This window comes from Pseudophryne corroboree, chromosome 9 (genome assembly GCF_028390025.1).
Source record: "Pseudophryne corroboree isolate aPseCor3 chromosome 9, aPseCor3.hap2, whole genome shotgun sequence".
NCBI classification, from domain to species: domain Eukaryota; kingdom Metazoa; phylum Chordata; class Amphibia; order Anura; family Myobatrachidae; genus Pseudophryne; species Pseudophryne corroboree.
In genome coordinates, this window is record NC_086452.1 from 34,497,503 (window position 1) to 34,515,389 (window position 17,887).

The following is a 17,887-nucleotide window of genomic DNA, read 5'->3' on the forward strand; positions in this document are numbered from 1 at the left end:
GAGAATACACCTAGTCAAAGAGTGACACATCAGTGAACACTAACATGCAAACAGTCAGGATCTTACCATCAGCAATTATCATTCAGTGCAAGGTCTAACGCCGGGAGCTTACGTGACTACTGGCGTGGCTCTCCTATTGTCACACAGGCCACCAAGGAGGGGGTTTCCATAAACAGGACATAAAGAGATCTGCCCCCCCCCACCCCCATCCTTACATCAGATTATGACCACACACAATTTATAACAACTTGTGCACATCACACAGCTTTTGTTGTCAGCAATGTGTGTTGTATAATACATTGATCCTGGAACCACCATAGATCCAGACACAGGGGATTGCAAATTAGACTGCAGCCAACGCAGTATCTGTAATTACATTTCTCAGAACTTGAGCCCCCTCAGTGCACCTTTTTCTGGAGGATCTTACGATACCCAGAGCGGACAGGGAGCTGCGCACTCACAGGGCGGGATTCAATTCTTTTCACCCCTTTCCACACCTGTTCGGTTTCTGCCCTCAGGGGCGTGGTATCATTATTTCAGCTCGCTACCCCGAAGTAGGAGGAACCCAACCCTTTACACAGCTAAACCTGATCACTATGGGCGCAATAACGGAGATCATTTTAGAAAGGAAATTGGGCGTGATATATCATTTGAATCTCACCCACTGTATGGTAATAGGGTGTATTGCTACTGGGGCAGCACCAACTCCCCACAGCAGATGGTCCAGGGGAGGCAGGAAGGTGCCACTCTTGTGTTCTAGTACATGGACCATATGGGGTATAAGTTTCACATCGGAGTCCTAATAAGTGCAAGAAATGTGAATGTATCCTTCAAATTAATCTTCACTCAGTCCCTCATTGTCCCATCGGGTGTGGTATTGAAAGTCGACAGTAACTAGGTCGACAATGTCTAGGTCGACCACTATTGGTCGACAGTAACTAGGTCGACAGGGTGTCTAGGTCGACAGGGTGTCTAGGTCGACATGAGTTTTTCATGTTATTTTGGTGTCGTTTTCTTCGTAGAGTGATCAGGAACCCCAATTAGTGCACCGCGTCGCTCGCCATGCTTCGGGCATGGTGCCTTCGCTCCGCTACCGCTTCGCTCGGCACAGATTACCGTTCCAATCGTAGTCCACGTGGATCGTTAAGTATGAAAAGGTTCAAAAAAAGAAAAAAATTGTGAAAAACTCATGTCGACCTTTTGACCTAGAACATGTCGACCTAAAGACCCTGTCGACCTAGTTACTGTCGACCAATAGTGGTCGACCTAGACATTGTCGACCTAGTTACGGTCGACTTTCAGTCCGGATCCCGTTCCATCAGCGGAGACATACCACAACGAAATAAGGACAAAAATTTGGGCATATAACAATGGTTCTAATAAAGGGACTCCTGTGGTTCAACCAGTACATTTTACAAAAAGTTTTCTCTTCTGTGAATCATCAACAAGAAGGACTAGCACCAGCATGTTGGGGAAGAGGGTGGGGGGTCCCTGCATTATTCTGTGTCCACCATTCAGTCCAGGTGATCCCAGGTAGCGGGAGGAATGGACAGTTAAACATCAAAAGCAGACCAGGTGCGATGGAACTCTAAATGCCGAGCACACCACTAAAACCATCACCCAGGAAGCATTAGAAGGGGGGAAAAAAAATGTTTGTGACGGAAAATAAGAATTTACTTACCGATAATTCTATTTCTAACATAAAACTGTAATGACGAAAAAAAACTTGTGGGAGTAGCAACCAATCAGATTCCAGTTATCATTTCTCTGCTGCTTTCTAGGAAACGATAAACTGAATTTGGTTGCTCTTCTGGAATTTTGGGGGTGGGGAAGTTGGCGTTGGGTGCATAATTTTACATGGACCACGCTAGTGGACCATTAATCACTATCTGACAAAGTGGAAGCAAAGGCTTCTGGGAATTCTAGCCATACCACATTAGATAGCGCTAATGGGAAAGCATTAACTTTATGTACGGGAGAGGGAACTGGGCTATGCCACCTTAAAGCAATGGCTTTACAACTTGTATATTAGGTTTAGTGCAACTTTAAAGCTAAAAAAATAAACAACGCATTATTTAACAATTTGACATTTATATTGTTAAAAATAAAGGCAGGGCTTTAAGTATTAGCTCAGGTATGTGATTGTCATTACTTTAAATGCTCGATGATAGCACTGAACTGCATCAGTTTAGTTTTAGATAATTAGCGAAAATCCAAGATGGCCGCTTACACCCGTAAAGCCTCCCAGATCAGAGTGACCCATGTGCTACAAGCACAGTGGCATATCTATGGATAGCGTGCAGCAAACGTAGCACCTCACCAGCATAAATATTACATACACACACATATACATATATATATATATATATATATATATATATATATATATTAATATATTATAAAAACAGTGCATTCTGCAAGTGGGGAAAACCGAGCCAAAATCAGCTGTTTCATCGGTATACCGCTACCCAGCATGCACCGAGTGAACAGGTTCATTATCCACCTTATACGGGTTCATATACCCTTTGACATAGAAATGTGAAAACTATTTTCAGAGAACCAGTGCTACAGAAAGTGACTACGCGTTACAGGTGAGCAGTGAACAGAAAACGTAAAAACAACATCTTTGCTGAGATGTTTTTACCATAACGACAAGGAAACAAGTACATATATCTTACCGGACTTTTCCTCTACACAATGAAGCATATTAAAACAAAAACAAGCACACAATATTAGACACACTTCACTGACGGCAAACTTGCTCCACAGAGTAAATACACAAAACAATGACATTATTGTACATAGATCTGCAATCTTTACTGTGCATTTACACAGGGTTATGTGTATCAGATCCCTACTGCTAGAGCCCTCTAAGATTTCAGGTGGGTCCTCAGGGGACCCTGTTTTTAAAGTGCAACATTAACTAAACATGAATTAATCAGATTTTCATGTATTGTGTCTTACAGGTATTATGTGATAATGCAAAATAATATACCTACCTAGTCAGCAACATCCGTGAGTCCTTAGACTATCTCAACCTTAACTTGGCTGAAACAATGGGTATAGATTGCATTTTCAAAAACTATAAGGCAAGCTATTTCCAAAAACTAGAAGGCAAGCTGTTTGCTGCAAAATAACCACTACCGTCATTCACAGATACTATAAGTTCCTGAAACACATACGTAAGTAAATGCATGTTGATGAAATGGAAGCTTTCCTATGCACACCAGATGGTCTCCTTTCAATACGAAGGATACAGAAAGAAGACGTGCGATTACGGCGACGCAGAAGCAATGTTTTGCCCTCTTGCACTTGTAATAAGCAGTTATAAGTGTTGTCATATGGGCCCAGATTATTTCCTAACAAAACTTGATAAATGGAGTCTTTTTTTTTTTTTTATAAATGCTTTCCGGCTCCCAGGGAAAGGTGTATCAGCTTCAGAGGGGACTAAAAATATTCAGTTATAAATCTGTAGTGTTTGAAGTGCTAAAAGCTGACCTCCAGTCTCACTATTACTGATTAACGGTATAACTGCTGCCCATACACAGCACAGAACCGGCCAACCACTAATAAGCTGTATAACTGCTGCCCATACACAGCACAGAACCGGCCAACCACTAATAAGCTGTATAACTGCTGCCCATACACAGCACAGACACTGCCAACCACTAATAAGCTGTATAACTGCTGCCCATACACAGCACAGAACCGGCCAACCACTAATAAGCTGTATAACTGCTGCCCATACACAGCACAGAACCGGCCAACCACTAATAAGCTGTATAACTGCTGCCCATACACAGCACAGAACCGGCCAACCACTAATAAGCTGTATAACTGCTGCCCATACACAGCACAGAACCGGCCAACCACTAATAAGCTGTATAACTGCTGCCCATACACAGCACAGAACCGGCCAACCACTAATAAGCTGTATAACTGCTGCCCATACACAGCACAGAACCGGCCAACCACTAATAAGCTGTATAACTGCTGCCCATACACAGCACAGAACCGGCCAACCACTAATAAGCTGTATAACTGCTGCCCATACACAGCACAGAACCGGCCAACCACTAATAAGCTGTATAACTGCTGCCCATACACAGCACAGAACCGGCCAACCACTAATAAGCTGTATAACTGCAGCCCATACACAGCACAGACACTGCTCACCACTAATAAGCTGTATAACTGCTGCCCATATACAGCACAGTACCGGCCAACCACTAATAAGCTGTATAACTGCTGCCCATATACAGCACAGACACTGCCAACCACTAATATGCTGTATAACTGCTGCCCATACACAGCACAGACACTGCCAACCGCTAATATGCTGTATAACTGCTGCCCATACACAGCACAGACACTGCCAACCACTAATAAGCTGTATAACTGCTGCCCATACACAGCACAGAACCGGCCGACCACTAATAATAAGAATTTACTTACCGATAATTCTATTTCTCGGAGTCCGTAGTGGATGCTGGGGTTCCTGAAAGGACCATGGGGAATAGCGGCTCCGCAGGAGACAGGGCACAAAAGTAAAGCTTTTACAGGTCAGGTGGTGTGTACTGGCTCCTCCCCCTATGACCCTCCTCCAGACTCCAGTTAGGTACTGTGCCCGGACGAGCGTACACAATAAGGGAGGATTTTGAATCCCGGGTAAGACTCATACCAGCCACACCAATCACACCGTACAACTTGTGATCTAAACCCAGTTAACAGTATGATAACAGAGGAGCCTCTGAAAGATGGCTTCCTAAACAATAACCCGAATTAGTTAACAATAACTATGTACAAGTATTGCAGATAATCCGCACTTGGGATGGGCGCCCAGCATCCACTACGGACTCCGAGAAATAGAATTATCGGTAAGTAAATTCTTATTTTCTCTATCGTCCTAAGTGGATGCTGGGGTTCCTGAAAGGACCATGGGGATTATACCAAAGCTCCCAAACGGGCGGGAGAGTGCGGATGACTCTGCAGCACCGAATGAGAGAACTCCAGGTCCTCCTTTGCCAGGGTATCAAATTTGTAAAAATTTACAAACGTGTTCTCCCCTGACCACGTAGCTGCTCGGCAGAGTAGTAATGCCGAGACCCCTCGGGCAGCCGCCCAAGATGAGCCCACCTTCCTTGCGGAATGGGCCTTAACAGATTTAGGCTGTGGCAGGCCTGCCACAGAATGTACAAGTTGAATTTTGTTACAAATCCAACGAGCAATCGACTGCTTAGAAGCAGGTGCACCCAACTTGTTGGGTGCATACAGTATAAACAGCGAGTCAGATTTTCTGACTCCAGCCGTCCTTTAAATGTATATTTTTAAGGCTCTGACAACGTCCAACAACTTGGAGTCCTTCAAGTCGTCTGTAGCCGCAGGCACTACAATAGGCTGGTTCAGGTGAAACGCTGATACCACCTTAGGGAGAAAATGCGGACGCGTCCGCAGCTCTGCCCTATGTCGAATGGAAAATTAAATAAGGGCTTTTATAAAACAAAGCCGCCAGTTCAGATACTCTCCCGGCCGAAGCCAGGGCCAGTAACATAGTCACTTTCCATGTGAGATATTTCAAATCCACCTTCTTTAGTGGTTCAAACCAATTTGATTTGAGGAAATCTAAAACTACATTTAGATCCCACGGTGCCACCTTAGGCACCACAGGAGGCTGTATATGCAGTACTCCTTTGATAAAAATCTGGACCTCAGGGACTGAGGCCAATTCTTTTTGGAAGAATATTGATAGGGCCGAAATTTGAACCTTAATAGATCCCAATTTGAGACCCATAGACAATCCTGATTGCAGGAAATGTAGGAAAACGACCCAGTTGAAATTCCTCCATCGGAGCACTCCGCTGCTCGCACCACGCAACATTTTCGCCAAATACGGCGATAATGCTTCGCGGTGACTTCCTTCCTTGCCTTTATCAAGGTAGGAATGACTTCTTCTGGAATGCCTTTTCCTTTTAGGATCTGGCATTCAAACGCCATGCCGTCAAACGCAGCCGCGGTAAGTCTTGAAAAAGACAAGTACCCTGCTGAAGCAGGTCCCTTCTCAGAAGTAGAGGCCACGGATCGTCCGTGACCATCTCTTGAAGTTCCGGGTACCAAGTCCTTCTTGGCCAATCCGGAGCCACTAGTCTTACTCCACTTTGCCGTATAATCCTCAATACCTTTGGTATGAGAGGCAGAGGAGGAAACACATATACCGACTGGTACACCCAAGGTGTTACCAGCGCGTCCACAGCTATTGCCTGCGGATCTCTTGACCTGGCGCAATACCTGTCCAGTGTTTTGTTGAGGCGAGACGCCATCATGTCCACCATTGGTTTTACCCAACGGTTTAATAGCATGTGGAAAACTTCTGGATGAAGTCTCCACTCTCCCGGGTGAAGGTCGTGTCTGCTGAGGAAGTCTGCTTCCCAGTTGTCCACGCCCGGGATGAATACTGCTGACAGTGCTATCACGTGATTCTCCGCCCAGCGAAGGATCCTGGCAGCTTCTGCCATTGCCCTCCTGCTTCTTGTGCCGCCCTGTCTGTTTACATGGGCGACTGCCGTGATGTTGTCCGACTGGATCAACACCGGTCTTCCTTGAAGCAGAGGTTCCGCCTGGCTTAGAGCATTGTAGATTGCTCTTAGTTCCAGAATGCTTATGTGAAGAGACTTTTTCAGGCTCGACCACACTCCCTGGAAATTTCTTCCCTGTGTGACTGCTCCCCAGCCTCTCTGGCTGGCACCCGTGGTCACCAGGATCCAATCCTGCATGCCGAATCTGCGGCCCTCCAATAGATGAGCCTCCTGCAACCACCACAGAAGGGATACCCTTGTCCTCGGCGACAGGGTTATCCGCAGGTGCATCTGAAGATGCGACCCTGACCATTTGTCCAACAGATCCCTTTGCATGGAATCTGCCGAAAGGGATTGCTTCGTAAGAAGCTACCATTTTTTCCCAGGACTCTTGTGCATTGATGTACAGACACCTTTCCTGGTTTTAGGAGGTTCCTGACCAGGTCAGATAACTCCTTGGCTTTTTCTTCGGGAAGAAAAACCTTTTCTGAACTGTGTCCAGAATCATCCCCAGGAACAGCAGACGAGTTGTCGGCATTAATTGGGATTTTGGAATATTCAGAATCCATCCGTGCTGCTTTAGCACCTCTCGAGATAGTGCTAAACCCATCTCTAGCTGTTCTCTGGACCTTGCCCTTATTAGGAGATCGTCCAAGTATGGGATAATTAATACGCCTTTTCTTCGAAGAAGAAATATTATCTCGGCCATTACCTTTGTAAAGACCCGAGGTGCCGTGGACAAACCAAACGGCAGCGTCTGAAACTGATAGTGACAGTTTTGTACAACGAACCTGAGGTACCCCTGGTGTGAGGGGTAATTGGAACGTGGAGATACGCATCCTTGATGTCCAAGGATACCATAAAGTCCCCTTCTTCCAGGTTCGCTATCACTGCTCTGAGTGACTCCATCTTGAACTTGAACTTCTTTATGTACAGGTTCAAGGACTTCAGATTTAGAATAGGCCTTACCGAGCCATCCGGCTTCGGTACCACAAAAAGAGTGGAATAATACCCCTTCCCTTGTTGTAGAAGAGGTACCTTGACTATCACCTGCTGAGAATACAGCTTGTGAATGGCTTCCAAAACCGTCTCCCTTTCTGAGGGGGACGTTGGTAAAGCAGACTTCAGGAAACGGCGAGGTGGCTCTGTCTCTAATTTCAACCTGTACCCCTGAGATATTATCTGCAGGATCCAGGGATTTACCTGCGAGTGAGCCCACTGCGCGCTGTAATTCTTGAGACGACCGCCTACCGCCCCCGAGTCCGCTTGCGAAGCCCCAGCGTCATGCTGAGGCTTTTGTAGAAGCCGGGGAGGGCTTCTGTTCCTGGGAAGGAGCTGCCTGTTGCTGTCTCTTCCCTCGTCCTCTGCCTCGTGGCAGATATGAATAGCCCTTTGCTCTCTTATTTTTAAAGGAACGAAAAGGCTGCGGTTGAAAGGTCGGTGCCTTTTTCTGTTGGGGAGTGACTTGAGGTAGAAAGGTGGATTTCCCGGCCGTAGCCGTGGCCACCAAATCCGATAGACCGACCCCAAATAACTCCTCTACGCATCGCCTGTCCACTGTCGTGTCCATAAAGCTCTTCTGGCCGAAATGGACATAGCACTTACCCGTGATGCCAGTGTGCAGATATCTCTCTGTGCATCACGCATATAAAGAAATGCATCCTTTATTTGTTCTAACGACAGTAAAATATTGTCCCTGTCCAGGGTATCAATATTTTCGATCAGGGACTCTGACCAAACTACCCCAGCACTGCACATCCAGGCAGTCGCAATAGCTGGTCGTAGTATAACACCTGCATGTGTGTATATACCTTTTTGGATATTTTCCATCCTCCTATCTGATGGATCTTTAAGTGCGGCCGTCTCAGGAGAGGGTAACGCCACTTGTTTTGATAAGCGTGTTAGCGCTTTGTCCACCCTAGGAGGTGTTTCCCAGCGCTCCCTAACCTCTGGCGGGAAAGGGTATAAAGCCAATAACTTCTTTGAAATTAGCAGTTTTTTATCGGGGCACCCCACGCTTCATCACACACGTCATTTAATTCTTCTGATTCGGTAAAAACTACTGGTAGTTTTTTCACACCCCACATAATACCCTGTTTAGTGGTACCTGTAGTATCAGCTAAATGTAACATCTCCTTTATTGCCAAAATCATATAACGTGTGGCCCTTTTGGAAAATACGGTTGATTCGTCACCTTCACTACCGGAATCAGTGCCTGTGTCTGGGTCTGTGTCGACCGACTGAGGCAAGGGGCGTTTTACAGCCCCTGACGGTGTTTGAGGCGCCTGGACAGGCACTAAGTGAGTGTCCGGCCGCCTCATGTCGGCAAACGACTGCTTAAGCGAGTTGACGCTATCCCGTAATTCCACAAATAAAGGCATCCATTCTGGTGTCGACCCCCTAGAAGGTGACATCCTCATATTTGGCAATTGCTCCGCCTCCACACCAATAACGTCCTCATACATGTCGACACACACGTACCGACACACAGCAGACACACAGGGAATGCTCTATACGAAGACAGGACCCACTAGCCCTTTGGGGAGACAGAGGGAGAGTCTGCCAGCACACACCAAAAAGCGCTATATATGACAGGGATAGCCTTATGATTAAGTGCTCCCTTATAGCTGCTTTTATAGTAATATATTGCCATTTATTTTGCCCCCCCTCTCTGTTATACCCTGTTTCTGTAGTGCAGTGCAGGGGAGAGACCTGGGAGCCTTCCTGACCAGCGGAGCTGTGACAGAAAATGGCGCCGTGTGCTGAGGAGATAGGCCCCGCCCCTTTTCCGGCGGGCTCGTCTCCCGCTATTTAGTACATTTAGGCAGGGGTAAATATCTCCATATAGCCTCTGGGGCTATATGTGAGGTATTTTTAGCCTTTTTAAAGGTTTACATTTGCCTCCCAGGGCGCCCCCCCCCAGCGCCCTGCACCCTCAGTGACTGCCGTGTGAAGTGTGCTGAGAGGAAAATGGCGCACAGCTGCAGTGCTGTGCGCTACCTTAAGAAGACTGCAGGAGTCTTCAGCCGCCGATTCTGGACCTCTTCTTGCTTCAGCATCTGTGAGGGGGCCGGCGGCGTGGCTCCGGTGACCATCCAGGCTGTACCTGTGATCGTCCCTCTGGAGCTTCATGTCCAGTAGCCAAGAAGCCAATCCATCCTGCACGCAGGTGAGTTCACTTCTTCTCCCCTCTGTCCCTCGTTGCAGTGATCCTGTTGCCAGCAGGAATCACTGTAAAATAAAAAACCTAAGCTAAACTCTCTAAGCAGCTCTTTATGAGAGCCACCTAGAATTGCACCCTTCTCGGCCGGGCACAAAAATCTAACTGGAGTCTGGAGGAGGGTCATAGGGGGAGGAGCCAGTACACACCACCTGACCTGTAAAAGCTTTACTTTTGTGCCCTGTCTCCTGCGGAGCCGCTATTCCCCATGGTCCTTTCAGGAACCCCAGCATCCACTTAGGACGATAGAGAAAAGCTGTATAACTGCTGCCCATACACAGCACAGACACTGCCAACCACTAATAAGCTGTATAACTGCTGCCCATACAAAGCACAGACACTGCTCACCACTAATAAGCTGTATAACTGCTGCCCATATACAGCACAGTACCGGCCAACCACTAATAAGCTGTATAACTGCTGCCCATACACAGCACAGACACAGCCATCCACTAATAAGCTGTATAACTGCAGCCCATGCACAGCACAGAACCGGTAAACCACTAATAAGCTGTATAAATGCTGCCCATACACAACACAGAACCGGCCAACCACTAATAAGCTGTATAACTGCTGCACATACACAGCACAGAACCGGCCAACCACTAATAAGCTGTATAACTGCTGCCCATACACAGCACAGAACCGACCAACCACTAATAGGATTTTTGTTACCTACCGGTAAATCCTTTTCTTGTAGTCCGTAAAGGATGCTGGGGTTCACATTAGTACAATTGAGGTACAGATGGGTCCACCAGAAGCCATTGGCACTTTAAGAGCTTGAGAGTGTGGGCTGGCTCCTCCCTCTATGCCCCTCCTACCAGACTCTGTGCCGGAGGAGACAGACATCTTCGAGAGAAGGATTTAAACAGATAGTGCAGAGTCATACCAGCTCACACATACAAGGCACATCAAGCTAACTAGCTTGAAAAACTCAGCAACTGCTGAAACAGTACTTAGCAAGTAACAATGCAGTACATAACTAAACAAAGTTGTACTGAACCAGATAACGCTTGCAGGAAAACGAAGTGCTGGGCGGGCGCCCAGCATCCTCTATGGACTACGAGAAAAGGATTTACCGGTAGGTAACCAAAATCCTATTTTCTCTTACGTCCTAGAGGATGCTGGGGTTCACATTAGTACCATGGGGATGTACCAAAGCTCCCAGAACGGGAGGGAGAGCGCGGAGGCTCCTGCAGAACTGATTGACAACTTCAGATCATCAGAGGCCAAAGTATCAAACTTGTAGAACTTAGCAAACGTGTTCGACCCCGACCAAGTTGCTGCTCGGTAAAGTTGTAACGCTGAGACACCCCGGGCAGCCGCCCAGGAAGACCCCACCTTACGAGTAGAGTGGGCCTTAACAGATTTTGGACACGGCAATCCTGCCGTAGAATAAGCATGCTGGATAGTGAACCTAATCCAGCGAGATATAGTCTGCTTTGAAGCAGGACACCCAAATTTCTTGGGATCATATAGGACAAACAAAGAGTCCGATTTTCTGTGACGAGCAGTCCTCTTCACATATTTTCCAAGCCCTCACAACATACAAGGACTTTGACGAAATTGAGGAGTCAGTAGCCACTGGCACCACAATAGGTTGGTTGATATGAAATGCCGACACAACCTTTGGAAGAAACTGCTGACGTGTCCGGAGCTCAGCTCTATATTCGTGGAATATCAAGTCAGGGCTTTTACAGGACAAAGTCCCCAATTCTGACACACGTCTAGCAGAAGCTAAGGCCAACAACGTGACAGCCATCCATGTAAGATATATGACATCAACCTCCTGTAGAGGCTCAAACCAGTCCGACTGGAGAAACTGCAACACCACGTTAAGATCCCAAGGCGCCGTAGGCGGTACAAAGAGAGGTTGGATGTACAGAACTCCCTTCAAAAAAGTCTGTACCTCAGGAAGGGCAGCAAATTGTTTCTGGAAGAAAATGGACAGGGCCGAAATCTAGACCTTCACAGATCCCAACCTCAGGCCCATATATATAACCTGCTTGCAGGAAAAGGAGAAAACGTCCCAGTTGAAACTCCACCGTAGGAAACTTCTTGGACTCACACCAAGAGACATATTTCTTCCAAATACGATGGTAATGTTTAGACGTTATCCCTTTCCTAGCCTGTATCAGGGAGGGAATGACCTTGTTCAGAATGCCCTTCCGAGCTAGTATCAGGCGTTTAACCTCCATGCCATCAAACGTAGCCGCGGTAAGTCTTGATAAGCAAACGGCCCCTGCTGCAGCAGGTCCTCCTAAAGAGGAATATGCCTCAGCCCTTCCTGCAAGAGATTCAGAAGGTCTGCGTACCAAGCCCGCCTTGGCCAGTCTGGAGCAATGAGGATCGCTTGAACCCTTGTTCTCCTTACAGCTTTAAAACTGTTGGAATGAGTGGGAGTGGTGGAAACACGTACAGCAACTGGATCACCCACGGAGACACCAGGGCATCCAATGCCACTGCTTGTGGGTGCTTCGACCTGGAACAATAGCGTTGAAGCTTCTTGTTGAGATGAGAGGCCATCATGTCTATATGGGGTAATCCCCAAAGGTCTGTTATTTCCTTGAACACCTTCGGATGGAGACCCCACTCCTGCTGATAAAATCTGCTTCCCAGTTGTCCACTCCCGGAATGAAGATTGCCGAGAGCGCCAACGTGTGTTTTTCTGCCCAGAGCATGATTCGGGTCACCTTTGACATCGCAGCTCTGCTCTTCGTTCCGCCCTGTCGGTTTATGTAAGCCACCGTCGTTACATTGTCCGACTGTACTTGAATGGCCCGATTTCCTAGAAGATGGGCCACCTGAAAAAGACCGTTGTAGACGGCTCTTAGTTCCAGGATGTTGATCGGCAGGCCGGCTTCCAGACTTGACCACCTTCCTTGGAAGGTTTCCCCTTGAGTGACTGCGCCCCAGCCCCGGAGGCTCGCAACCGTGGTTAGAAGGACCCAGTACTGAATCCCGAACCTGTGGCCCTCCAGAAGTTGAGGCAATTGGAGCCACCAGAGGAGTGAAATCCCGGCCTTTGGCGACAGATGAATTCTCTGGTGCATGTGTAGATGAGATACTTAACACTTGTCCAGGAGATCCAGTTGGAAGGCCCGAGCATGGAACCTCCCTTACTGGAGAGCCTCATAAGAGGCCACCATCTTCCCCAAAAGGCGAATGCATTGACGAACAGACACCCGGGCTGGCTTCAGGACATCCCGGACCATTGCTTGTATCACCAACGCCTTTTCCTGCGGAAGAAACACCCTCTGCACTTCTGTGTCGAGGATCATCCCCAGAAAAGACAACCTCCGGGTTGGTTCCAAATGAGATTTTGGAAGGTTCAGAATCCAACCGTGGACTCTGTGAGTAGGCGGGTTGTGAGTACAATGGACTGCAACAGTTCCTCCTTGGACGATGCCTTTATCAGTAGATCGTCCAGATACGGAATGATGTTCACCCCCTGTTTTCGGAGTAGAACCATCATCTCTGCCATCACCTTGGTGAACACCCTTGGCGCTGTAGAGAGGCCGAATGGCAGGGCCTGGAACGGGAAATGACAGTCCAGTAATGCAAAACGGAGATAAGCCTGATGCGGTAGCCAAATCGGAATGTGGAGGTACGCATCCTTGATATCCAGGGATACTAGGAATTCCCCCTCTTCCAGACCTGATATCACCGCCCTGAGAGACTCCATTTTGAACTTGTACTCCGTCAGAAAAGGGTTCAGTGATTTTAGGTTCAGAATGGGCCTGACCGAACCATCTGGTTTCGGTACCACGAAAAGGTTTGAATAGTAACCCGTGGCTTGCAAATGAAGAGGTACTGGCACAATGACCTGTGCCTCCACCAACTTCTGGACCGCTGCTTGTAGGACAGTCCAGTCCGCCAGCAGAACTGGTAAGCCTGATTTGAAAAATCGGTGAGGAGGGAGATTTTGATATTCCAACCTGTATCCCTGGGACACAATATCTATCACCCAGGGATCAAGGCCGGACGATACCCAGACGTGACTGAACTGTCTGAGCCTCGCTCCCACTGGCCCTACCTCCAGGCCGCGCGGTCCACCTTCATGCGGAGGACTTTGGCGTACTGGAAGCAGGCTTAGTTTCCTGGGAACCTGCCGCAGCAGGTTTTTTGGATTTAGCTCGACCTCCCCTAAAGAAGGGATTGGACGGTTTGGCCTTTCTAGCTGATGAAGAAAAGGATTTCTTCGGAGCAGGTGCAGCTGAGGGAGGGAAGGAACGGAGACTTACCCACTGTGGCCGTGGATATCCACGCATCCAAAGCTTCCCCAAAGAGAGCCTGACCTGTGTAGGGTAGGAACTCCACACTTTTCCTGAATTCCGCGGCGGCCGATCACTGGCGCAGCCACAGTCCCCAACGAGCTGAAACAGACATGGAAGAGATCCCCGCAGCCATGGAACCCAGGTCTAAAATGGATTCTACCATAAAACGTGCTGAATCGTTAATGTTACGCAAAAACAATTCATTACCCTTATCCATCGTATCCAAATCCTTAAGTAAGGTGCCTGACCATTTTACTATAGCTTTTGCAATCCATGCACTAGCAATAGTGGGACGTAATATGGCCGCAGAAGCGGTGTACATTGATTTAAGTGTATTATCAATTTTTCCATCAGCCGGCTCCTTTAAGGCGGTAGATCCCGGAACAGGTAAAACCACCTTCTTTGAGAGTCTGGACACAGATGCGTCAACAATTGGCGGGCTTTCCCATTTTTTTCTATCCTCCCCAGGGAAAGGAAACGCCACCTGGACCCTTTTAGGGGTCTGGAATTTTTTCTCAGGGTTTTCCCATGCTTTCTCAAATATAGCATTTAATTCCTTTGACGCAGGGAAGGTTAGCGAGGCTTACTTATTTTCAGTGAAAAAAAGCCCCCTCAACCTGCTCAGGTGTTGTATCATTAATATTCAATACATCCCTGATAGCCTCTATCATCAATTGCACCCCCTTTGCAAGAGAGGCAGACCCCCGCAACACATCCCCAGTACAGTCAGTGGTATCAGAATCGGTATCTGTGTCATCTTGCATGACATGAACAAGCGCACGTTTGTGGGGGTATATAGCGGGGCGTCCTGAGGTACCAGAATCGGGCCATACTGCCATAGAGCTCTGTAATACCCGAGTTGCAGATTCATTACTTGCAACCCTATCTGAAATCTGAGAAATCCAAGATTTGATAGAGGAAAACCACTCAGGTTCCCTTGCTGGAATCTGTGCTAAACCAGTGCTATCCTGATTACATGGAATGGGATCATCCTGGGAGGACATATTCTCCGCAGCATATGACACAGTGTCCTTGGACATAGCTAAAGGAGACCACAAAATGCCCCACACACACACAGGGGAGGGCAGACAGAGTTTCACCCCCAAGAATGGCAAGAGACACACAGAGATTGGAGCCAACCCACACACAGCGCTTTTAACCAAAGGGAGACCCCTTGTCAGTGCTGACTGTGCACCTTAATAGGATACACAGTCATATTGCAGCCTTCCCCCTTCTACAACCCCCTGTTACCGTGAGAAATAGCTGGAGTTGCTGTGGAGGGACCTTCTTTCTCCTGATCAGCGCTGTGCCGGCAGGAAAATGGCGCTGAACGCTGCTGGGTCCGCTCTGAGGAGAAGCTCCGTCCCCAAAATGGCGCTGTCTTCCCGCTCTTCATCTGATTATACTGGCCGGAGGATTGATGCTGGCTGAGATCCTGGGACCCTGACAGGCTTTGCGACCAGTGTAGGGTGTAAGCGCTGGCCCAGGGTGTCCATCAACGCGCTGCACTATGTACCGCTGAGCCATCCAGGAGCGCAGTTAATACCGCGCTCCTACCCTGTTGCCGCTATCTTCCCACCGGCCCCCCTGCTTCCAAGGGTGGGTCGGTGTCTTACTCGCCACAATCTTCAGCTCTGTAAGGGGGTGGAGGCATACTGCTAGGGTGAGCGATCCCCTGTGGCGGGGAACGTTCGATCCCCTCAGGAGCTCAGTGCCCTGTCAGCGGAGTAAGTGGCTCAGACCCCGCAGGGCTGACACTACTCCCCACCCTTAGTCCCACGCTGCAGGGAGGCTGTTGCCAACAGCCTCCCTGTAAAATAATAAACTCTAAAATAACTTTTTACCAGAAAAGCTCTGTAGAGCTCCCCTAGCTGTGACCGGCTCCTCCGGGCACATTTTCTAAACTGAGTCTGGTAGGAGGTGCATAGAGGGAGGAGCCAGTCCACACTCTCAAACTCTTAAAGTGCCAATGGCTCCTGGTGGACCCGTCCATACCCCCATGGTACTAATGTGAACCCCAGCATCCTCTAGGACAGGGGTGGCCAACCAGTCAGAGACAAAAGGACAAGAAATCTTGTTAGGTACATCAAAGAGCCGACTTCGAGCCGAAGGCGCACTTGCAAAAATGGGGTGTGACCTTATGCCTGCTAGGCCACGCCCCTGGTATAAAATGCATTGAAAAAGCCAGATCCAACATAAAATACAACGAAAAAGCAACTTCTACATCAAATAATTTAAAAAGCCAGATAAGCAGAAATCATATTGAAAAGCCAGATTCACATAATACACTTCAGTTCCCCCATGTGTCACTCCAGCCAGCACCCGCCTGTGTCACTCCAGCTAGCTCCCCCATGTGTATTTGGCTCCCTCAGTTCTCAGTCTACGTAGTGCTGCTGCAAGTCTGGCTGGAGTGCAGCGGTTTACAGATCTTGTGTGGTCACGTGACTTTGAGTGTTGGGAGCCACATTTGAATAAAGAAAGAGCCGCATGTGGCTCAAGAGCCACGCGTTGGCCACCACTGCTCTAGGACATAAGAGAAAAGCTGTATAACTGCTGCCCACACACAGCACAGACACTGCCAACCTATAACTGCTACCAATACACAGCACACACTGCCAACCACTAATAAGCTGTATAACTGCTACCAATACACAGCACAGACACAGCCATCCACTAATAAGCTGTATAACTGCTACCAATACACAGCACACACTGCCAACCACTAATAAGCTGTATAACTGCTACCAATACACAGCACACACTGCCATCCACTAATAAGCTGTATAACTGCTACCAATACACAGCACAGACACTGCCAACCGCTAATAAGCTGTATAACACTGCCCATATACAGCACAGACACAGCCAACCACTAATAAGCTGTATAACCGCTACCAATACACAGCACAGACACTGCCAACCACTAATAAGCTGTATAACTGCTACCAATACACAGCACAGACACTGCCAACCACTAATAAGCTGTATAACCGCTACCAATACACAGCACAGACACTGCCATCCACTAATAAGCTGTATAACTGCTACCAATACACAGCACAGACATCCACTAATAAGCTGTATAACTGCTGCCCACACACAGCACAGACACTGCCAACCTATAACTGCTACCAATACACAGCACACACTGCCAACCACTAATAAGCTGTATAACTGCTACCAATACACAGCACAGACACTGCCAACCACTAATAAGCTGTATAACTGCTACCAATACACAGCACAGACATCCACTAATAAGCTGTATAACTGCTACCAATACACAGCACAGACACTGCCAACCACTAATAAGCTGTATAACTGCTGCCCACACACTGCCATCTACTAATAAGCTGTATAACTGCTACAAATACACAGCACAGACACTGCCATGCACTAATAAGCTGTATAACTGCTGCCCACACACAGCACACACACTGCCATCCACTAATAAGCTGTATAACTGCTGCCCACACACAGCACACACACTGCCATCCACTAATAAGCTGTATAACTGCTACCAATACACAGCACAGACTCTGCCAACCACTAATAAGCTGTATAACCGCTATAAATACACAGCACAGACACAGCCAACCACTAATAAGCTGTATAACTGCTACCAATACACAGCACAGACACTGCCAACCACTAATAAGCTGTATAACCGCTATCAATACACAGCACAGACACTGCCATCCACTAATAAGCTGTATAACTGCTGCCCATACACAGCACAGACACTGCCAACCACTAATAAGCTGTATAACTGCTGCCTATACACAGCACAGATACAGCCATCCACTAATAAGCTGTAT

General features: G+C 47.8%; 1 protein-coding gene across 11 annotated transcripts in view; it reads right to left on the bottom strand.

Annotated features, from left to right (window-relative positions):
• Positions 1–17,887, bottom strand: part of SGIP1 (SH3GL interacting endocytic adaptor 1) — a 174,077-nt gene that overhangs the window by 89,159 nt on the left and 67,031 nt on the right. The window lies entirely within an intron of this gene.